This window comes from Mus musculus, chromosome 3 (genome assembly GCF_000001635.26).
Source record: "Mus musculus strain C57BL/6J chromosome 3, GRCm38.p6 C57BL/6J".
In the NCBI taxonomy this organism is placed as follows: domain Eukaryota; kingdom Metazoa; phylum Chordata; class Mammalia; order Rodentia; family Muridae; genus Mus; species Mus musculus.
This window is the reverse complement of record NC_000069.6, coordinates 97,273,726-97,297,456: the sequence shown is the minus strand read 5'-3', so window position 1 is coordinate 97,297,456 and position 23,731 is coordinate 97,273,726. Positions and strand designations below refer to the sequence as shown.

General features: G+C 44.5%; 1 protein-coding gene across 3 annotated transcripts in view; it reads left to right on the top strand.

Moving 5' to 3' along the window:
- Bcl9 (B cell CLL/lymphoma 9) overlaps nucleotides 1-23,731 on the top strand; it is a 94,745-nt gene that overhangs the window by 946 nt on the left and 70,068 nt on the right. The window lies entirely within an intron of this gene.

Here is a 23,731-nt window from a genome sequence, read left to right as displayed (position 1 = left end):
TGGAAGAGAGGAAGAGAGGGGCAGAGCCCTATTTCAGAGAAGCCCCAGCCCGGAGCCCAAGGAGGCCTTGGGAGCCCCGCGCTGTGCATTCGCAGGCTGAGCGAGGCTGCCTGGAGCTCTACTCAGTGACTGCAGAGATTGCATGGCGCTTTGTGTGTGCGAGTATGCCTGTGGGTCTGGGTGTGTGTGTGGACCTCCCACACACTGCCCTGGCGTGTCTCATAGTGAAGGGGAGGTACCCCAGTCCTGATCACCCAGCCCAGACTCGCAGGAAGAGAGCGGCATGGCCGGCCAGAAGGGTGAGAGAGAGAGGACTGCCCGGAGACATCCACAAACTTTTCCAGTTTCGGGGAATTCTCTGCTCTGAAACACTATAAAGGAGTTGTTGGGTTCTCCGGGCCTCAGTTTACCCAATCTGTGAGAGCTGACTGGGGATGTTGCACGCCTCCCAGGGGTGAAGCCAAACAGAGCAACCCACTCTATGTAACTGTGTGGCGAAATCTTCTGGCTGGCAATGCTGTGGAATCACAAAGTGGAAGTGTGACCATTATTCCTGATTATCGCCGTCATGACGATAAAACCATCATTAATGACACCGGGAGACAAACAGACAGGCGAGCACAGATCAAGTGTCTGCCCATTTCTAATGAAACAAAAACCCTCTTTCCACCTGTTGGCTTCTGTCCTTTTCTCTTGTATCTTTTCCTTAGATTTATTGGCCGATTTGTAGAGAGAATAGAGTGGGAGGGGTTGGGTTTTCCCTTTTCTCCTCCTTCATCATACATATATATGTATTTAAAGGTCAATATAAGATTCTCAAAGGGAAACCGTGCCTCCCGTCAAAGCTCTTTATTCAAGACCTTGTGTTTCCTGGCGCTGGCAGGGTGTGCGTGCACATTTGTAAACTACCTTGGAGGTTAAAGATTTTTATTGTGGCTTTTAGAGATTAAATGAGATTTATTTACAATTGCCATTTATCGGAGAGTAAATATCAGTGTGGAGGGGTAAGAATGTGACGGCTGGTTTCTTCTCCGGCGGTTTTTGTGGATAAAACCTTTTGCTTTTTTTAAAGTGGCGTCTCAAGAACTGGGAGGAAGGGAGGCTGAAATCAGTATCTAACACCCATCGTTCACATGATTGTTTGGAAGAGGAAAAAAATGTCTGTCTGCTTATGGTTTTTGAATTGTGGATTTCTTCTGCCTTTCCATGGTTCCAGCCCTCTTGAAATTCCCGAGGGGTTGGGGGGGGGGGGGCTGTTGCTTGCCTGGTTTTAGGTTCTCTGTGACTCTGTTTTACTGTTTGTTCAAAAAAGAAGTCTGTGGAGGTCTGAGTGGCTGTGACCCCTTCTATCCTAACTCAAATGTTTCAGATGGTCTGTGATAGCCCGAGATGGAGGCAAAGAGCCATCCCTGGCTAAGAGGATGTGTGCTCTTCCTACAGAGGCCTGGAAACCTAGATGCTGGGTGTGGGAGAGGAGGAAAGGCATTAGGGGCCTCCATCTGGCAGGAAGGTCCCAGCACTTCTTGATTCTATTTTAACGTCTTACATCCTCAGACTTAATCATCGTCTGCTGTGAAGGCTGGAGAGTTCCCTATGATTTGTCTTTGGCAAGCTTCTGAGTCCAGATATCTCTTTTAAAATGTTAGCATTTCAGAACCGGAAGGGAGACGGAAGGTTACTTGTCATGTTTTTAGATGTGGGTGCTTGGTGAAGCTGACTGCAGCACAGGGTCCCAAGCCCTCTGAAGGTTGTCTCACCGTCCACTCCAACCTCGTCACTGCTTGCCCTCACACACGAGCAGGCACCTTTCCCTGTTCCACTCAACGCACTGGGTTCAGCCAGCACCCTGTGCCAGGTTCACATCACAACAGGGCCCAGACACGGGAGGCATCAGTTGCACCGTTGACTTGCTTCAGGCCCTGTTTTTTGAGGATGGAGGAAAATGTTAGGGGCCCATCCTCGGGCGATGTCTGGTCTTGTTAGTATGATCCACATGAGCCACAGAATCACACAAACCAGTGGTTCCAACACTGCTAATGCATATTAAACAGCATGCAGGCATCACAATGCAGCGTAAGACTGTAGAAGTTATTGGCCTTCCAAACTGTCGTTTTTGTCTACGTGACTGAGGTCCCCTGTTCCAGTCTCACAGAGCCCAAGAACCCCAACAGCTGAAGAAAATGCCCACCCCCATCCCTGCACCCTACACACTTGTTGTGAGCTGGTCTACGTAACAATCATTATCTGGGTAATTCCCATTCACTGTAACCTCTTCGTCAGCCCTAACAGGTGTTGGAGGACTGTGGTCATCGAGGTCCCCTTTACATCTCCCATGGTTCCTGGGCTGATACTAAAGACTTGGGAGCAGGAAACTCCACCATTCTCACTGTTGTTTTGGAACTCCAAAGACAATATTACAATAATACTGTCTTCCCCACCCTTCCCAGCAGAGCCTGTTATCTAACTATACGGCAAAATCTTACCAAGAAAGTGAGTTCAGTCAATCCCATTTAGGGCCAGGTTATTAAACTCTTACTGGTTTGGTGATGTCAGAAGTACCCCCACTTCCTCTTTATAGCCTGCCTTAGAGAGAACACGCACCCATGCTGCTAGTCACTTCTAAAGAGTCACTCAGCGCTCATCCTAACATCTTCCCGGCTTTCTCTAGTATTCAGGGTAATGTTGTCTTCCGGGCTGTCAACCTGCTTCATCTTTTTTAAAGATTAACTTAATGGTTTAAAGAGAAGACAGACATGCCCCCCCCCCACCACCACCACCCATACACACAAATCACAGGTTAGGTGCCTACATTTCAGGAACCCACACACATTGTGTGTGTGGTTAAATCACGTGTCGGGCAAAGTGAGAGTCATTTCAATGCACCCGTCGTTGTTACACAGTGACGTGCTCAAGCCCACGTTATAGCAACAACCTAAATCAGGAGCTTGTCTTGTCTGCATTTGGAACCTGTGGCTTAGGCCTTCTCTCTCAGCAGGATGCACTCGATTCAGTGTCTTTGGTCACTTCCGGACACACTCCCCTAGACGTGTGGGAGGCAGCTTGAGTTGGCACTGGAGAGAGTCACCCAAAGAGAGTAAGGGAGTTGAAAGGTGAATAAAATGAGGATCTGGGTGGAAGAAAGATTTAATGGGCAACCAGAGAGCAGGCATACAGGTCAACCTTACATCCAAGAGAATAAAAGTGAAGACTGTTAGGACATTTTAAAGGATTGTTTACAGACACTTATATTGAGTGCTTCCACCCACTATAGGCAAGACCAACACCAGTGCAAGGCACTCCCTAAACTCATTAGTCACAAATGATGTTTTTGTATGGAGTTTTACAGAAGGAAATTGGTGGGTTTTCTCCCTACAAGAGACATACATATAAGATATAAAGTTTCCACTTTATTTCTTTTAAGCTTTGGCATCTCAATGCGAACTAAGATGGATGCTTAGTCCTCTGCCCTGGCAGCTCTCTGGAGTAGGTGCTATTGTCAACCTCATGTGATATTTAAATAAGGTTCCATGTGGGTCATCTAAGGAGTGGCAAGGTAGCCTCAGGGTGAGATGGCTAACCAATTAAACAATCCTATTACGCTAGTGGCTTGGGTTGTGCCGTCTCTGACGGTTTCACAGGGGTCTTCAAAGACCATCTGAAAATGCAGATGTTGACGTTGCAATTCATAATAGTAGCAAAATTACAACTATGAAGTAGCAACAAAATAAGTTTATGGTTGGGGGTCACCACAACGTGGGGAACTGTATTAAAGGGTTACAACATTAGGAAGTCCGAGAACCACTGTGATAGAGCATCTCCTCAGGAGATGGGAAACAAAAAAGAGGGCTACACAATTCATATCGAAGGCTCTGTGGTGACAGGACAGAAAGAGCCATAGTTTGGGCATCCCACTCCCTGACTTTTTATTTTATTTTATTTTATTTTTTAAAACAAAAAAAAACCCCAAAATTCTAAAGATTTTTAACAATAATTTTAGTTAGTAAATCAGCGGAAGAGATTTCTATTTCTGACTTAATAGTGGCATGTTTTCTATAATGGGCATTATACCAGCTTTTGGCTTGAGTTTGACAGAATCCTTGTTCTCCCACTCTGGATTCGTGTTGGAGTGAAGGATTTGGACTAAGTCATCTTTATGGTTCCCTTCAGCTTTGCTAGTCAGTTGTTTTTCTGATTCTGTGAACAGGCTAAGGGGACAGTCTAGCCATCTAGATGAGGCCCCTTTCAAGAGCTGCGGCTGCCAAATAAATACAGTGGGCTTTGTGGATATGTAGAATAAATGTGTACACATATGCATCCATACAAACTATATTGACATTTTGAAGTGAAAGCACGTTAGGAAAGAGTGGAATTTTAATTTATGGATTGCAAGAGAATTTGCCAGTCAGCATGCAGGCACATGTGCGAGCGACTAAAGAGCCATTTTCAAAAGAATAAGCTGTTTTGAATGCACGTCTTCCTGTATAATAAGTATGAATTTAAAATGGATGGGCACTGGGTGCATCTCTTAGCTTTGCTGTTCTCACGTGCTCTCTCATGGCAACCACGCTGCTCCTTTTTGTATTATGGTCATGTGCTGTTTTGAGGGTGCAAAGGACCCATTTAATCAACTGGAGTGCTGACCGTCCATGCCATGAATGTCCTACTCACTCTGCTCTGGGGCATGGCAGGCCTAGCGACAGTCTTTATCATACGCAGCTCACGGATGTTCTTGTGGAAGAAGAACCTTCTGCTAAGTTACTTGCAAACTGTGTGTGTGCCTGTGTGGTCTGTATGCCTAGCCTAGGGTGTGAGGGACAGACTGAATAATGGCTGAGACCCAGACAGAGAGGCTAGAGAATAAATGGTCTTTTCATTCATTATGTCCCCTCCATGAGTCATCTCAAGAACAATGCATTCAGAGTTGGACAAACCTTTGAAAGATGTCATTTAAAATTTTTACAAAAGATTTATCTATTTTATTTATATGAGTACACTGTAGCTGGCTGTGAGTCACCATGTGGTTTTTGGGATTTGAACTCAGAACCTCTGGAAGAACAGTCAGTGCTCTTAACCACTGAGCCGTCTCTCCAGCCCTCATGATGACTCTCAATGCAATTTTTAGAACCCCAGAATAAATTCTTCTACCATGTTTTAGAAATATCATCTTGCCTGTGGCGGGGGAGCCCATTTCAAGCCTGTGTTGACAGTTAGTAAACCAGCAACTCTTTTAATTGGTCTCAATTTTTTTTATCTGAAAAAAAATATAGTGTATAAGATATAATTACTTTCTAACTCAGAAAGGGGATTTGAGGAGCGTGTATAATTATATTTTACTTATTCTTTTATTCTGGGTTGTTAAAAATTCCTACTAGTGGATCTCTTGTTTATTTCATAATCATCCTGAAATGTACATAATAATAGAAATATATTAGTGACTTCAGAGGTAGAGAAGCTGGAATGGATTTATCAGCAAGCATTTTAGGCAGGCATGATTGTACTCTGTAGACATGTGTAGAATATTTAGTTGTTGATGGATGCTAACAGGGTAATAAACAAAAAGCACTCTGTGTATTACACTGCTCAGTTCATTTTCTGTAATCCAAGCAGTTACCAAGTGTTTTTACATCACTCACTTGATGATTAAAAATACCTTGAAGTCTAAAGCTGTGGAGAACTTTTATAATTCAAAAACAAAACAAAACAAAACAAAAAGCAAACAAACAAACAAAACCAAAAAAACAAGGACTCTTTTTTTTTTCCTGAAAAATAAAAACAAAAACAAAAACAAAAAAAAAACCCCAAGCAGTCATAAATGGCCTTTGGAAGGAGCCATGCCTCCACCGGCTAAGAAGGAAAGCTTATGGCCCCCGAGGCTGCTATCCTGTTGTCACCTAGGTAGGCTTGCCTTTGTTGTAGGCATTGGCTGGTGCAACCCGGGAGAGCTGTTACTGGAAATCTGTGGACAAGGGACAGGCTGAGGGAAAGGTCAGGAGCTTGCTTGCTCTTGTCAGGACCGTTTGGTGGTTTACTGGAGGGAAGAACACAATCACTCAAGTATCCAAGGTGGCATTGTCTAAAAAGTCAGGACTTGGACTTGCACACCAGGGCCCAGGACTTGGACTTGGACTTGCACGCCAGGGCCTAGGATTCCCCTGCCTACACTGTCTTTTGCTTTGTCTTTTTTTTTTCCCCCAAACTAGATCCCTAGACTCAGTCTACTGCATCCCTTCTGGACCACCTAGGGTGGGCATGTACTTAGGCAGTCCTGCACTGGTTCATCTGCCTACTCCTTTAGTCTGCTGTATCCTCAAGGGTCGGGATGCGTTTTTAGTCTTTGTGCCTTAATGCCTCGGGCAGGGTGAGACAGAACAGGGAGCAAATCACTGTTGTTGAATAAGCAATTTTCATTAGGAATAGCTTCTCATGGCACTGGGGAGATGGATCAGTGGGTAAGGTGCTTGCCTTGTAAGCATGAGGAGCTGAGGACCCAAGTTCAGATCCCCAGCACCCGTGTAAAAAGCCAGACCTTGTAACACGTGTCTGTAACTCCAGCACTGGACTGCGGTGTGGAGGGGATGGGTGGGGCATGTGGAGACAAGCAGCTCTCCTAGGTTGGCTGGTTCAGCAAAATCCAAAATCCAGAGATTTTTTTTTCCAGATTCTGTGAGATACCCTGCCTGAAGAAAAAGAAAAGGTGGAGAGTAGTAAAGAAAGACACTTGACAGCCACCTCTAGCGTTTACATGCATGCACACGGACAAGTGCACCCTCACACAGGTGGACATACACATGCATCATGGACACAAGAAAGGGGAAAAAACGCACTTTCCGAATAACATCTTTAAAATAGTCCTATTTATTTACTTATTGTATATGAGTGCTCTTTGTGTGTACCCCTGCATGACAGAGGAGGGCATGAGAACTCATTACTGATGGTTGTGAGCCAACGTGTGGATGCTGGGAATTGAACTCAGAACCTCTGGAAACGCAGTCAGTGCTCTTAACCGCTGAGCCATTTCTCCAGCCCTGCTTATGAATAACGTAACCAGCCAAGTGTGGGGGCACATACTTTTAATCTCTACACCAGAGTGGCCAGGCAGGTGCATTTCTGAGTTCAAGGGCTGCATGGCGAGACCCTGTCTCAAGAACTAGAAGAAGCAAATAAATTAATAGTTTAAACAAATACCAAAGATAATGGAAACGATATGAAGTCATCAATCTTGTATATATCTCATCAAAAAAAGGGAACTGTCTCATTCTGGACTCATTCCTTTACAAAAGAGTGTCACAAAAGAATGGCTCACTCATTCATCCCCAAGTCCTGGGATACCCTAGTCTATCTTTGCCTTAGGACAGACTGTTGCTCTAGTTTCTCATTCTTAGGCCTTGTAATTCCTGCTAAGAGGGGTTTTTTGTTTATTTATTTTGTGCATATGAATGCTTTATCTTCATGTATACCTCCATGCCAGAAGAAGGCATCAGACCTTATTGTAGATGGTTGTGAGCCACCATATGGTTGCTGGGAATTGAACTCAGGACCTCTGGAAGAGCTGCCAGTGCTTTTAACCGCTGAACCATCTCTCCAGCCCCAAAAGGTTTTTTTTTTTTTATGTCCAAAAAATACCGCTGACACTCAGTGTGATGGTTACCCTTTCCTAACCCTTTGTAGGGTCATGTACTGATATTTAGGCAGTAGCTAAAGAAGAGAGATTTCCTGAGAAAGTCTACACAGTCAGACAACAGCAAGGCAAATACCTAGCCTGCAGACATCTGGACTATCAGAAATAAAAAAGTAATTTATGCTTTAATTTTCTAAGCATAGGTGTAAGTGAAGAGCCCTCTGGACAAGGGCTTTTAGTTGCAAAGAACTGACTCACTCAAGTGTCCTCAAGCAACAGGGCATTCACAGTGAGGATGCCCACAGCCAAGTGGATGTCACAACTGGATGCTTCTCCGGGACTGTGCCAGTCCCAAGGACATCCACCTGCCAATCTCAGCATCACCCTACTGCTTCTCTGTCTCCTTTGGTTCCCTGTGGCCTTAGGATTTTTGCTTTATTACGGGAGCACCTTTTAATTTCATGGCTTTTTTCTGCTGATTCCTAACTGTTGCTTCTTAGACTTGCCCGCACTCCCATGTCCAGCTTCTGCCTTGCCCCCTCTGTGGATTCTTGGTTCATAGTCTTTCGGTTGTATGATTCCTGATGACTGCTATGTTGTCTCCGAGTACTTTCTTCTTAGTGCACATTCCTGAGAATCCAGTTAGTCCCTTTTATCTTTTCTTTGTCACGCCTGTAATTCTTGGCTGATTGTGGGTGTAGTTGTTCGAGAGTTTGAAGTTCTCCCGTAGTATATAGAGGAGGGAGGAGCAGAGCTGTTTCTGTTTGATGTAAGCAGAGAAGCTTTTTGGTAGAAACTATGGAAGGGCTCCCTTCCTTTCTATGTGGTTGACAACAACATATTTGACATATCTAATATAAGCCCATTATGAAAGTCTAAGTTAAGAATAACCAGGTTATTAAAAATTAAAATGGTTCATCGGTGATAATTAGTATAACTGTGATAAGAAAGCCATGGGACGAATAGCAAATTCATAACAAAGAAAGAAATGGGGAGATGGAAGAGAGTTAGAGCTAGCTCTTAGATATCATGTTGTACACTTGTTAGACAACAAGAGTAAGCGAATGGTGAGGATGAACATATGTTGACACAGATCCCAGAGGCTAGCTTACAAAGCAAGCAGAATCCTGGAATTGAAGACCAGGGAGACAAAGAGAAATATTAAACTCCGTAGGGAGTTTGGACCTGGATGTTCTTCCTGTGTGTTTTCCCCTAGGCTTCCCGTGTCTATTCTTGGTCCTTTTTATCTGAAGTTCTGAACAACCTGAACTGAACCGGTGATATGATACAGCCGTGGACTGTTCATTCTCACTCCAACTCACTTTGCTCCCCTGTCAAATATGGACCATGCTAATTACTTCAATACCTTGTAATATGAATTAAATTAGACGGGACCATATCTTTAAAGTGAGTAATATATTACCTGGCATTACTAGGTCCTCGTTTGATTGTAGCAATTACTCTAATACACAGAAAGGAAGGAAATGTTGATGAGATAATATGGTGAGGAAAATTTCACTTGTTACATCATTGGCTCCTTGGAGCAGCCCCGAGAGACTTGTGTTTCTACTTTGTGAATGAGAAAACAGTAACAATGTTGCTGGGGATGTAGCCTAGGGATAGAACATTTGTCTAACATATACAAAGCTCTAAGTTTGACCCTCCCCCCATCCCCCACCCACTCCCGTAACAACAACAAAAGCCCCAAGAGGGAAAGTATATAATTATTCAAAGAGCTAAGCTTAACTTTTTCATACACTGCTGTTATTAATATTTCCATCTCATAGCTGAGAACGCTGAGATCCTGAGAATGTAACTTGCCCAAGGTCCCACAACTAGTAAATGATAGTCACAGCTGCAGTCTATGTCTTTTAAATCCAGGCAGTCTGCCTTCAGATGTTTCCAGAGACCCATATAACTGAGTCGGGGTTCAGGTCTTATTAAAGGTGCTAGTTCAGGTCACTCCCAGAGATGTGTGCAGACTGAATGCAGGGCTGTGGTAGACATGAAGCTAGAGTGCGCACCTGAATCCGAGTCCTGTGATGCAATAGGCAATGGCCACTTCTGGAACGGCTACAGACAATTTTAAAAATAACTTAGACATATCAAAAATAAGGTCTCTGAGATCCGAAGAAATGATTTAACAAGGACATCTATTGTGTCAGGCAATCAAAAGTGAGCATGATTTGGTGAGGATTTAAAGATGAGTAAAGCTTGAACCCCTACTCTTAAGATGTGTTCATCCTGGTGGAGGAAGACGGATCATCACACAATTAATTAGAAACCACATAGCAATGGACCAAAGAACTGCAGCAGTCACGGGAGAAAAAGATGAATTTGGCAGTGATGAGCGTGGTAGAGGAACCGGGGAAGGCTTCATGCAGAAGATGACATTTGCAATTGTCCTTTAGGGACAACTTTGGAAGTACCAGAAGCCTTCTATAATTTCCTTTTTCTTCACACTAGTGATTTTCTAAAGATAGTATTAAATAGATAACTTTATATCACACTACAGCACTCACATTATATGTATGCAGTGTTTTCAAAGATTAGGTTCTTTGAGGGAAAATGGAGAAATATCTACTCTTAATACTCATATGACAGTATTGGTATTTCCCCGGCCTGCACTTATGCAGATACCTATTAATGGAGTCAGAAAATGGAATTGTCTAGTTTGGGCTTTCAAGGTTGGGGCTCCAAAGCTGTGCGACAGCTGCCCAGAGCCCAAATGGTGTATTTGCATGTTGTCAGTAACACTAAGGCAGCCCTTGAGAAATCCAGACAGGCCATTTGTCTCTTTCTCCTCTTCTTCTTGCTCCTCCTCTTCTTCCTCATCTTCTTCCTCCTCCCCTCTTCCTCTTCTTTCTCCTTCTCCTCCTCCTCCTCTTCCTCTTCTTCCTCCTGCTCCTCCTGCCTCTCCTGCTCTTCTTCTCTTTATTTATTTATTTATGAGTGTTTTGCTTGCATGTATGTCTGTGTGCCATGTGTCTGCCTGGTGCCCTCAGAGGTCAGAAGAGAGCTTTAGATTCTCTGAAACTGAAGCTATGGATGGAACTGAGCTGCCATGTGAGAGGTGGGAGTCAACCTTAGTTCTTCTTCAAAAGCAAGTGCTCCTAACCACTCAGCCATCTCTCCTAGATTTTAGTTTATAGTTAGAAATCCCCAATTTTCATTACATTTAGCACCAGGTTTTCTGGATTTATATATATATATATATATATATATATATATATATATATATATATATATAGAGAGAGAGAGAGAGAGAGAGAGAGAGAGAGAGATAGATATAGATATAGATATAGATATAGATATCACATCAATTTGAGATATCCTATGTTGTCTCCATAAATATTGTGATTGTTGGTCTGTGTGTTCTGGTTGTTGATTAAACTGAGTTGCCCCATCCCAATTTAGCTCAAAGAAGCCACCACAGATACCTGCTGCGTTTGGTTTCAGTTCACTGGCTCATTCAACTCTGCACTGCAAACCAGAAACCTAAGAAAGAGCTCTTGACTGGGGTCCTCGGTTCAAGTCTCCTCCCCCCAAACTTCTGTTGATGAGCATTGTGCTCTTTCCTTCTTCCAAAGACCAACTCAGATGCTGCTTTCCTCGATCTTAGAGACAGAGGAGCTACAGAACCAGCGTGCCCATCTTATCTTCCAGTTTCTTTCAAGTGGCCATAACAGCTTCGTGTATTTATTACCGCAGATCACTTAGAGACAGTACAGTAGGTGCTGGTTACTTTACTGTCAGATCGACACGGCTCCAGGAAGAAAGACCCTCAACTGAGAATATGCCCCACTGAATTGCCTGTAGCCAAGTCTGTTGGGTATTTTCTTGATTGATGATTGATGTGGGAAGACCTTCCGGGCAGAGCCACTTCTGGTCAGGCCGTCCTGAAAGCACACTGCTCAAGTCATGGGGAGCAAACCATTAAGCAGCATTCCTTCATGGCTTCTGCTTCAGTTCCTGCCTCCAGGTTCCTGTCCTGACTTCCCTCAGTGATGAACTATGGCTTGGGATGTAGAAGCCAAATGAACCCTTTCTTCTCCAAGTTGCCTTTGGTAACGGTGTTTACTGCAGCAATAGAAAACACAGCAGGAGTTTAGGTTCCATGCATCCCACAGACCACAAAGCCACAAAATGGTAGCCTTGACTAGCAAGTGCTATTCAAAATTGCTTATTGAGTTCAACCAAATTGAATTTTTGCCTTGGTTGGCTTGGGTTTGGGCATGATAACCTGGATGTCTGTGCTTCATTTCTCTTTTAGAGAAAGGAAGTATTTTAAGCCAGTCATGTATTACCTGTATTACTAGCATTTGGAGGCTGAGGCAGGGGAATTGCTATGAACTTGAAGCCAACCTGGGCTATATAACAAGTACCAAGCCATCCTCGGCTACAGAGTGAGACCCCTAGTTACAAGCAAATAAGCAACAAACAAAAAATGTCAATGACTTTAGGATGAAAGAGGTCACATGCTGTTACCATTTAATGTAATTATTATTAATAAGCATCAACAAAGCAGTATAAAGTGATAAAATTACTTCCTTTGCTTGGTTTTACAGGCAGAGTTGGAAGGCTTGATAAACTCACTGGCCCCTTCCATCTTTAATATCTATGATTCTTTGAAATCTTATGTAGACAAGTGCAAGCTAATGTACACTGGTAGGAACAATTGAAGCAGCTCATATTCGCTGATGGGCTCTGAATTACTCTACTTGTAAGTGCTCAGGAAAAAGATCTCAGATTCATTGTGGATTGCTCAATGGAGACATCTGCTCGCCGTGCGGCAGCAGTCAGAAGAATGAATGAGATATAATAGGCTGTATTAACTTTGAGAATGGAATAAAGAAGAATGCAGAAAATAATATAGTGCACATAATTTGGCATTGACTATTTCTGTAATTACAATAAAACATTTTAATGATATACATTGATGTTATGACTTCACCTTAAAATCAGAATTCAGCACTCGGTCCTTTCATTTCAAACAAAACAAAGCAGAATTATAAAGGATCCAGAGAAAAACAACAGACCCTCTCAAAGACGTGCAAGGGACTCGCCTATAAAGAGGAACCAAAAAGATGAGGACATTTTAATGTGGGTAAAGGGGGTGGTGGTGGTGGATGACATTGTATAAATTTATTTAAAATTAATGAAAGTTTCAGAAAATTGCTAGAGCTCGCTTCTGATTATCCTTGGTAATGGAGGTCAGAGATAGGCAGGATAATTGAAATCCCCGATTATCTCCAACCTTCATTTTAGCCATTAACGGTAGCATCCAGCCCTGGCACAGTCTTAACAAATGAGTAAAAATGGGAAGCCCAACAGCCCAGGGTTTGTGAAGTGGAAAGCCACGGCAGGGGCAGTCTGGGGTAGTAGGCTACTGTGCAATATGCCACCAGGAAGCCTGAATCCAGTTCCTGCTCTCTGTCCATCATCTGCATAACCTGGAGTGTGGTACTTAACTTCTGTCCCCATGCCTAGCATTGCTAGAGGAATAAGTAAGCTGGTTGGGAACGGTGGTGAGCCGCATCGCTCGGGGCTGGGGTTATCTGTGCCAGCTTTCCCATTCGGCATGCCAGCCTCGGGATCTGGCATGGCTCCGAGCTCCCAGGTCTTACAGTCTCCGTGGTCCCTTCCCTCAGCATTCTGCTCCTTATGCTCTTGGGAAGTGATTTCAGAAGGTTAGTGAGAAAATGCTGTTATCCTCAGAAGCATCCTCCACCACCCTGGCTCCTGGAGAGCCTGGAGGGAATTTTGCACGTGTTTTCATTTTATTTTGAGATCCTCTCACATAATCTTCCCAAGAGCCCACCAAGGTGGGGACCCCTCGTTTCCTCCTCTTTCAAATGGCGACCCTGAGGCATAGGGGACTTGCTTTAGAACCATGGCAGTTACGGAATAGAGGTGGCACTGATGCTGCTGGCCTCTCCATTCATTTACAGAATTTAGAAAGCTGTTCATTATGTGTCTCTGATTCGCCCTTTCCTTAATCTCCTGAAGGCTGCTGTGTCATTCCTCAGCACCCAGTACAGGACTCTCCCTTCCCTCAAACTCTGAGCCTTCTCCTTCCCTAAAAGAGCAGCATGTCTGCCTGGGCGCCCCCACATCGTAGTTCTTAACACATGTTACTAAGTGCAGAAGCCCCTAAATCCAACTCAATAATACTCAACTCAAATAACTCAAACCCAATGCAAATAAGAATCAGTGGTTTTAGTTAAGCAAGTTAGTTAGAACAGCAGTCATACAAAACGTGAAACCAGTCTTGGAGCCTTTATTTTAGCTTAAAACTTCCCTTGGGATTTTGTTGTGGCTCAAAGCTTTGTCTTTAGGGTTCAAGACTTCCCATGAGAACCCTGATTCTTTTGTTTGTTTTGTTTTTGTTTTATTTTGTTTTTTTTCAAGACAGGGTTTGTTTCTCTGCGTAGTCCCAGCTGTCCTGGAACTCACTCTGTAGACCAGGCTGGCCTTGAACTCAGAGAGAGCCACCTCCCAAGTGCTGGGATTAAAGGTGTGCACCTGTTGAGAACCCTGATTCTTGATTCTCTGTAAGAGCCACGCATTGAAGTTTTCTCAATCTTCTTTTGCTTGCTGTCTTCAAAGTAGAGTAATATCTGAAAGAGACTGGAGAAACAATCGAGGTTTTTCGTTTTTTAAAATTGTGTGTGCATGTGCGTGTGTGTGTGTGTGTGTGTGTGTGTGTGTGTGTGTGGTGCGTGTGTGCATGTGCATGTGCGTGTGTGTGTGTGTGTGTGTGTGTGTGTGTGTGTGTGTGTGTGGTGCTTGTGTGCATGTGCGTGTGTGTGTGTGTGTGTGTGTGTGTGTGTGTGTGTGGTGCTTGTGTGCATGTGCGTGTGTGTGTGTGTGTGTGTGTGTGTGTGTGTGTGTGTGTGTGTGTGTGTTGGGAGCGGATGGTGTATGCACATGAGTCTGTCCAGGAGGCCAGAGGCATCAGATCCTCCGACCAGGAGTTTCCGATGCTGCTCGTGACTCATGTAAATGGGGTGCTGGGAACTGAACTCTAATCCTCTGCACGAGCCATCGGCTCTCTTATCCACTGATTTTCCATGCTAGGCTTTTAGCAACCCTCCCTAAAGGCCTGTCTCATACTTAAAGTTGTAGACATGATTTCTTTTTTGCACCTATATCTCATGATTTCAAATACACTTAATTAAATCATATTATAATAACACAAAGAACCAGTGCAAATAGTCTGCAAACATAGACTCTTGATAAACAGAAAACTCCTGCAGAGGAAGGTGTCCCAGGGTAACCTTTGCTAGCAGGGGTGGCTCGGTATGCCATGGACCTTCGATGTGTCCATCGAAAGAGGCAAGGGAGGCCACGATGAATCAGTTATGTGCCTTCACTGGAAGGTACCCCAGCTCATCAGGGCTTCTGTTACATACTTCTGCCCTGAAAGCTGAATTCCCTGAAGGTCTAACTTTCATCTCTGTAGTAATTCTCAGAACCCAGCATAGTGATGGGCATATATTGAGCCATTAGTGACGAACACTGGCTAACCAGCCAGCTAATAGGCTAAACCAAAACTCAAACTGGCCACTATATATATTCTCTGGTGGGACTATCGCAAGCCTCAAGCCACTGCATAGAAAGAGCTGGCGAATGAATGTCGAATGTTGCTGCATGTATACTTTTCGATAGCTGAGTAACGTAAAGCAGATGTTGAGGAGTGGATTCCGTGTAATATGTAATTAACCTAGGTAACTCACCAACATAAAATAACAGCAAGGCAATGCTTGATAACATTTTATAAGGGATTGGGTATGTTCTTACATGGGAGAAAAATCTGTTCTTACAACACGGTGACTAACTACAGAAAGCCTCCGTGGTGATTATGTTCAGGGCCAGGCCGGGTCAAGAAAAAAAACCTCCCCTCCCGACGCTTCCTTGCAGCATCAGTTTATTATCTGCTTCTGTGGCAAAGCGAAGCGTTGTGAATAGAGCACAGGAGAGAGAAGTCAGACCTGAAGGATATTAAACTTGACAAAGACATTCTGTGGTGGGGGATTGGTTGGGAAGATGGGGGCTGGGGATAGAGTGTGGGTGATGGCAGGCAGAGCCTGTTTCCCAAAATAAAACCAGATAATGCATTTAGGCTTGTATGCAACAAATGAGTTTCAATTTGAACCAAAATATACCGAGCGAGCACAGTTGGAACATTACAGAATGTTTACGTGGCCAGAGGAGGCATGAGACGAGAAAGCCTATTCACGTTAAATATACCCGCACATGCGCATGTGTGCAGAATAGAAATGTTTGTAAGATTAGGTGGGTGTGACCTTTCTCATCACTTTTCCATGTTGGGGATCTGTGGGCCAGTTTCAATGATTAGCTCTGGGGGACCCATCTTTCCTTCAAGAGACTGTGAGATGGTTCTCTGGAGAAACAGACTGATTCGCCCTGTCCTTGATCTCCTGGAGGCTGCTGTGTCATTCCTCAGCACCCAGGACAGGACTCTCCCTTCCCTCAAACTCTGAGCCTTCTCCTCCCCTAAAAGAGCAGCATGTCTGCCTAGGCGCCCCCACATCGTAGTTCTTAACACATGTTACTAAGTGCAGAAGCCCCTAAATCCAACTCAATAATACTCAACTCAAATAACTCAAACCCAATGGGATTGACGTGGGATTAGCATTGTACAGAGTACCCCTTGGGTCCAGTCTGCATGCTTAATAAATGGTAGCGTGTTTTCCTTTGAATGTAGATGTAAATACCACTGTTTTTTTTTTTTTTTTTGAGGCATGGTCTCACTATGTAACACCAACTGTCCTGGAACTAACTATACAAACTAGGCTGGCCTTGAACTCACAGAGCTCTACCTGGGTCTGCCTCATGAGTGCTGAGATTAGAGGTGTTGTGCCACCATGCCTGCCACCACCAAGTTATTGGTGGTTTTTTTTGTTGTTGTTGTTTTGTTTTGTTTTGTTTTTGTTTTTGTTTTTGTTTTTTTACAAGATCTGTTGAATATGCTATTGTGAAAGCAGAAAGCCCACTACCAACTAGAATTTCATGGATGCTGTAGCTACTGTCAGTATTAGAATGTTTGAACTCTTGATTTCAGAGTCACTAAAATGTAAAAAGCATGCATGTTAAAATCAATGACGTATGGAATTTCACTTAATCCTCCCAACAACTGCTAGTCAGTGATATGTGTGGAGAAAGAAAGTGAGGCTCTGAGAGGTCAAATAATTCGCTTCAAGAGAGCAGATGTCAGAACCAGGCTGTGAGCAAATCTGTCCAGTTCTTTCTCACAGTCCCATGCCACAGAGTGAGCTAGGATTTCCCCAGACCTCAGAGATGCAGCAGCAGCAGCAGCAGCAGCAGCAGCAGCAACAGCAACAGCAACAGCAACAACAACAACAACAGAAACAACAACATACTAATATTTTGCCAAGATCCATTTCCTTTTGGATCTGATTCCTGAACACCTTTCCTCTGAAGGACACTGGAGCCTGCCAGGGCTGTCTAAGGCTAGAAGAGAATTCTGAATTCCTGGGGTCTGTTCTCCTAGTTAGAGCCTGAACCCCTGGTATTAACACCTCCCTCCCCAGGGACCCCTACAGAATCTCTGAGAGGACCAGTGGGGACAGGCCCCTCAGTAGCTCAGTGCCCAGCCGGCCGGGATCCTGGCTCTATTTGTGAGACACACAGTCAGTTCCATCCATATTAGTAATGCCTGGCTCCTCCCATGTTTGGGAATGGCTGTGAGGTCCTCTTATGGCTTCCTCTCTCTGTGTGGCGATCTCTATGTTCCTCCCAGGCTGTGGTGTAAAGACTGCTTTCTTGCTGGCCATTGTACTAATAAATACACTTACTGCATCCATACCCCTTGTTGTTTGTTTGTTTGTTTGTTTGTTTGTTTGTTTTTAAGGCATCACTATCTGTGCTCCTTTAGAGTGAGCGCTGTCACTTCACTAACCCTTCCCTTGGTACAGCCTGGGACAGTGCTTGGGTTTTGGGGTTGGTTGTTGTTGTTGTTGTTGTTGTTGTTGTTCTTTTCTTTTCTTTTCTTTTCTTTTCTTTTCTTTTCTTTTCTTTTCTTTTCTTTTCTTTTTTTCCCCAGCATCTCATCTAAATGTGTAAGTGCCTGCTCCCCTGGATAGGTGAGCTTCTCTGGGTCTCTATCTGTCTCTGTCTCTGTCTCTGTCTCTGTCTCTCTCACTCTGTCCACACGCAATTTGGGCAATTTGGACTTTAGTAATTTATAGATTTAGGTTGTTTCTGCTCTTCTCAAATTTGAGATTAATTTTGTGACAATTGATGTTTTATTTATTTTTCATAGTGTGTGTGTGCGCGCACACGCATGGGTGACAGTGCACATGGGCACCTTGAGTGTAGGTTCCTGAAGAGGCCAGAGGGTTCTGGTCTCCTGAAGCTGGAGTTACAGTTGATTGCAACTCTTGTGTTGGTTTTGGGACTCAGGCTAGGCCCTCTGTAAGAGATGTAGCCTCTCTTAACCACTAAGCCCCAGATTTGACATTTTGAGAGCCATTTGTTGTGGGGTTGCTTGCTTGCTTTTGATAGCCATGCTTCCAATTCTTTGTAGCATTCTTTAAAAAAAATTTTTAATTAATTTTTATTTTATATGTCTCTCTGTGTGTGTGTGTGTGTGTGTGTGTGTGTGTGTGTGTGTGTGTTCGCGAGAGTGCGTGCGAGCGTGTGCATGTGCCACATGTGAGTCTGGTCCTCGTGGAAGCCAGAAGAGTGGGTGAGGTCCCCTGGAGCTGGAGTTACAGACAGTTTGTTAGTCGTCATCATGCAGTACTGGGAATCAAACAAGGGTCCTCTGGAAGAGCAGCAAGTGCTTTTAACTACTGGGCCATCTCTCCAGCTCCCAACTTCATAGTGTTCTTAAATGAGATTTTTTTTTTTAATCTGTCAGCAGTTTAAGTGTCAGCTTTGTAATGAGATGCTTAGAAAAAGATCATTCCTGGTTTTTATCCTCTAATGACCTATTCAAAAATCTATAGCTTTAACCAAACAGAGCAGGGTGGGCTTGGGAGGTAATAAGAAATCCTGTAGGGGCTAATTGACCAGATCACCTGATTTGCCTGTCATTCAATGTCACCCCACAGTTCTCTAGCCAGTTTGAAAGAACGACAGGTATTTCACATCTCACATGCCACCGTAACCGGCTTGCAGCCTGTGTGCCCCGGGTGTGTTTTCCTGATTTAGCTCACTCAGGACCCCTATTTCCCAAATGATAGGGGAGTACTTCTGACCCCAGTTTTGCAATAGAGAGACACACTCTGCTACCTTCCCTCAGAGAATCAAAGGCAAGACAGCAGGCACCTCACTCATCTTTAAGAACAGAAGCCAACACTCACCTTCCTGTTGATATCTCAGAGATACAAAAATTGTAGAATATTTCTTGAAAAAGATTACTGTGGCGATTCCTGGGCTGTGGAATGATAGTTGGGTCTGTAAAACCAGGAATTAGGCTGAGCATGATGGCGCACGCCTTTAATCCTAGCACTTGGAAGACAGAGGCAGGCGGATCTCTGTGAGTTCAGGGCCAGTCTGGTCTACATTGTGAATTCTGGAACTGCCAGAGATATACCGTGAGACCCTATCTCAAAAACAAAACAAAACAAAACAAAACAAAACAAAACAAAAAACAAAAACAAAAGCAAAAAGGCCCAGGAAGTAGGACCCAGAGAGGAACCTGGCAGAAAGCATTGGCATGTCCATACTCAGTGGGCACCTTCGAGCAATGAGTCAGGAAGAGTTTCCTTCCTTAAGTCATGCTGATTAAACTGCAGATTTCAGAATAAGTCACTGGTGTGAAATCAGAGAAATGAAAATGAATGTAAGCACAGAAACACACATCTACTGAATCAAGCTTGATCAGCAAGAGAAAGTTAGCATAGATGGGAGTCCGAGGTGAGACGTCTCACACCGGGGAATCATCAGCTGCCAGGCTCCTTCCTTAGGGAAGGAAGCATCCTGGGATGATCTTTATCTCCCGGAATGAGTGTGTTAAGCTCTTGTAGCAGAAGATGGCCTAGTCGGTCATCATTGGGAAGAGAGGCCCCTTGGTCTTGCAAACTTTATATGCCCCAGTACAGGGGAACACCAGGGCCAAGAAGTGGGAGTGGGTGGGTAGGGGAGCAGGGAGGGGGGAGGGTATAGGGGACTTTTGGGATAGCATTTGAAATGTAAATGAAGAAAATACCTAATTAAAAATTTTTTTAAAAAAGAGTAATAACAAGGAGCGCTTTCTCCATTGGTTCTTTAAAATTCGAAGGCATAATTAATAACAGGTGGCTTGCAACTAAACAATGTACTAGAAGCATGTGTGATTTCGAAGGCAACAGGGCTTCACGGACTTACTGTCTCGTTCATAAGAGTCGAGGTCTTTGCGGAAAGTCAAGGACGGCCAAGGAGGAAAGCTGTGGGTCTGCCGCTGGGGACTGTCCTGTGTGTACACAGAGGTCTTTGCTCGGGAAGATCATCAGCACCTTTCCTCCTAAGTGGAGTCACTTAAGATAAATGAACTCTGCAGCTCCATTGATTGAGGTAAACCCCAACACACTTACTCAGGCTCTCAGGAACGCTAACACAAGGCTGAAAAATCAGGGAATTAGCTGAAAAGTTTACCCTTTTTTTTTTTTTTTAAAGGATTTGCTCAATTCAAATTAATTGCTGAGGGAAATGTTGTTATTTTTGTTTTACTTTTTTTTTTTTTAATTCAATGTGAGTGTTCTGCCACACATATATCCCCAGCTCAGAAGAGGGCATCAGATCCCCTTATAGATGGTTATGAGCCACCATGTGGTTGCTGGGAATTGAACTCAGGATCTGTGGAAGAGCAGCCAGTGCTCTTATCTGCTGAGCCAACTTACCAGCCCTAAGAAATGGTTTTACACTATTTTCCATAAACCCACCACCTTGGGCTTGACAGACTGTGAGTATCAGGAGCCAAGGACATGGAATCTGTGTCGTAGGGCACTGTGGGCATACTGTGTAATTCCCAGCAACTCTCGGGTGACCTGTTCTCATAGCCACCCCATGGAAACAACGGAGAATGATTGCCATGTTTATTTGTGTTTCCACGGAGCTCTGAAAACACCATTGTGATGCTTCAAATGTTTGCCCTTCTCATTCCCTCTTATTATTATTCACGGTCTTCTAAAAATCATCAAATTGAGCCAAGCAGCCCAAAAGATGAATTTTAGGATCTATTTGTCTATTTGTCCATTTGTTGACCCCATCCATTTATCAAGAACCTCCGGAATGCCACACTCTAATGGGTACTGACGGGCAGGAAGAGTGACTCCGATTCTGTCTCCATGCCCAGGAAGCTGCATTTAGGAAGAGTGTAAGACATGCACACAGACAACTGTGACACCAGGAAGACTCCAACAAATGCTTTGAACAGGTTCAGGTAAAAATCCTTCCGGAGGTCCACATGGGATCAAGCAAGAGCAGAGAAAGCATCCAGGAGAGAAGGTGTCACTGACTCCAGGGAATGACAGCCTCGGAGGCCGATAGCTGTAATTGGAGGAAGTGTCAGTGCAGAGCTAGAAAACAGCACAAGGACAAACAAGCCATGCTCAGGAAGCTGGAGTCACTACAGGATGAATGTCAGTAAGTGCAGAGAGAAGTGGACGGACTGATTTGGGGATCTATTCGTTCAGGCTTCTCGGTCGCAGGGTTAGAGAGGTGCAGTTTGGTTTCCTGGGTGCTGGAGAGCTATTGAAAGTTCTTGAGCAGGAGATACAACTCAAGCAACCCTTTCTTTATTCAAGGGCTGGAATCAGGCTGCTGGCTGTACAAAGGAAAGGTTGCACTTCAGTCCATAAACATTGTTGAGGCATTCATGAGATCCAGCAACAGGCTGCAGTGGGGGAGGGGGAGGGCGGGGAGGAGGGGAGACAGGCAGGTAACTGGCAGCCTGGTGATACTCTTAGAATCTGGCTGAGCGAGCGCTTGTGCACATGCGTGAGTCTGGGCAGGGGGTGGCTGGATTAAGAATAATCTTTTTAAAAGGCAGAGTCAATCTCGTTGTTCTCCTACTTAATGTCCAAATGGCCCTCACTGCATTTAGAACAAAATCCAAACTCCTGCCCATGGCCCAGCATAAACCCAACATAACCTGGCCTGCCTTGGCTCTCACCTCACCTTTTAACCCTTTGTGTTCCAACTTCAGCTGTTTAAACCCTTTCAGCCCCTCAAATGCACGAAGTTCATTTCTGCCTCTGGGCCGTTGTGTGTCTCATACTCTCTATCCATAACATTCTGCCCTCGGAGGTCCCCACTGTCACCTCAGAGGCCTTTCCCAAAGCATCATGTGGTGTCACGTCCATCGCTTACAGAACACTCTACCACATGGTTTCCCTTTCTATTCTTCTTCTCAGCATCACCGTGTGTAATCTGTAGTAGGTCAGCGTTTCAGAGCAGTAACTGCTCTTCCAGAGGACTTGGGTTCAATCCCCAGCACCCACAGGGCAGCTCACAACTATCTGTAACTCCAATCTTAAAGAGATTTCACACTCTTTCTGGCTTCCAGAGACAATGAGTGCACATGATGGACAAACATGCAGGCAATACATTCATACACATGAAATAAAAATCAATCTAAAAACACAAACCAAAACCAAACGACAGCAACAGCGGGGGAAGAAAAACACCTAGCATAGCATATTCCAGGTTCGTGATAGTTAATCAATAACTGAGTGAGAGGGAGCTGTCTGTCAGAGAGTCTGGCTTTGTGTATGGACGCACGTAATACTCAGGTAAACTAGGCAAAAAGTACTCTGGAAGGAGGCCGGTGGGGGCTGGGGGACAAAGTCTGACATCATTGCACGGAGAGATGAAAAGTCAGGGAAAGCTGCCCCACCTGCCCGTCCCTGATCTATCAGCTCCACCTGCCTGGTCCTTGATCCCATCTGCAGCTGTTTAAAGCCGGACCGACCTTCATCCACTTTCACCTTCCACGCCCAAGCAAAAGCCCCTTGTCTTACAGGGATCTTTTCCATACTACTTTCTCTGAAAGTAGCTTCTGCAGGGCCTATTTTAAAATCCACAAGAAACTGCAGTGCCTAAAATGGTGTAAAATATTAATAACTACCACTCATATGCACTATGCCCCAGGGTCCACAGTGTCTCTCCATTAATGTATCCCATCGCAATCTAAGATTGGAAGAAAGCGAGCCCCTGGTTTTGCAGAAGAGGAAACCGAGACTCGGTTGTTTGAAGAGTGTCAGGTCTGCTGCTCAGGTTTAGCCTGAGTGTCCCCAGAGTGTGTGCTCCTGGGGTGAGGGACAGACTCTTCTTTTTGGTGGGACTGTGACTTTTGGAAACAGCCAGAAGCTCTGGAACACAATCTGGCTCTGTGATCTCAAAGGGGGTCCTGGCTCAACAGCCAGACAAAGAACGCAGGGGGTGTTGTGAAGAGCCACCGTAGTGAGGGCTTAATTTTTCCCTCCCTACCTCCTCTCATAAGAGACAAAGCCATTTCTTGATTTCTTCGGGTTTTCAGTTATCTGTCAGAAAGCTCCCAATCCCGTGCCTCTCCTCGTGTTTCCTAGGCTTATATTTAAGCCTATTTTATCATGTGTTGCCATTTCCACGGTGAAGGGCTGCGGGGGCTGGAGCTGAGGTAGGGTGCTCACCTTGTCTGTGAGAGGAACTGGAGGAAAATGAAGTCTAGAGCTTGGTTCAAAACATTGCTTCCCCACTCTTTGAAGTCTGTAGCCTTAGGCAAATATCTGAGTCTAGATTTCCTCATTGTAAAATGAGAAACTGTTACTCGGGTTCCCACATCACAGAGCCCTGCTGATGCTCAAACCACACCCCCATAAAAGACCTCTGCAGAGCATAAAGTTATACATAGTTGCGAAGAACCTATTATCACTGTCTTCATCACAAAATGTGAGTGTCCTGTTGAGAAGACCTAAAACAGTCCTTGTGCCCCGTTTGGAATTGCCTAAATCAACCCATGCTTCTGTCCTCTCCTAGAAACAGTTCTCAGTCCTTGGCGTTACCCTTGCTCGGTGGACCTGGGGTCCCTGCTTAAACAAAGTTGACGTTTGCCCTGACTGGTATGGTAGTCACTGGTCACACATAATCATTTATGTAAAA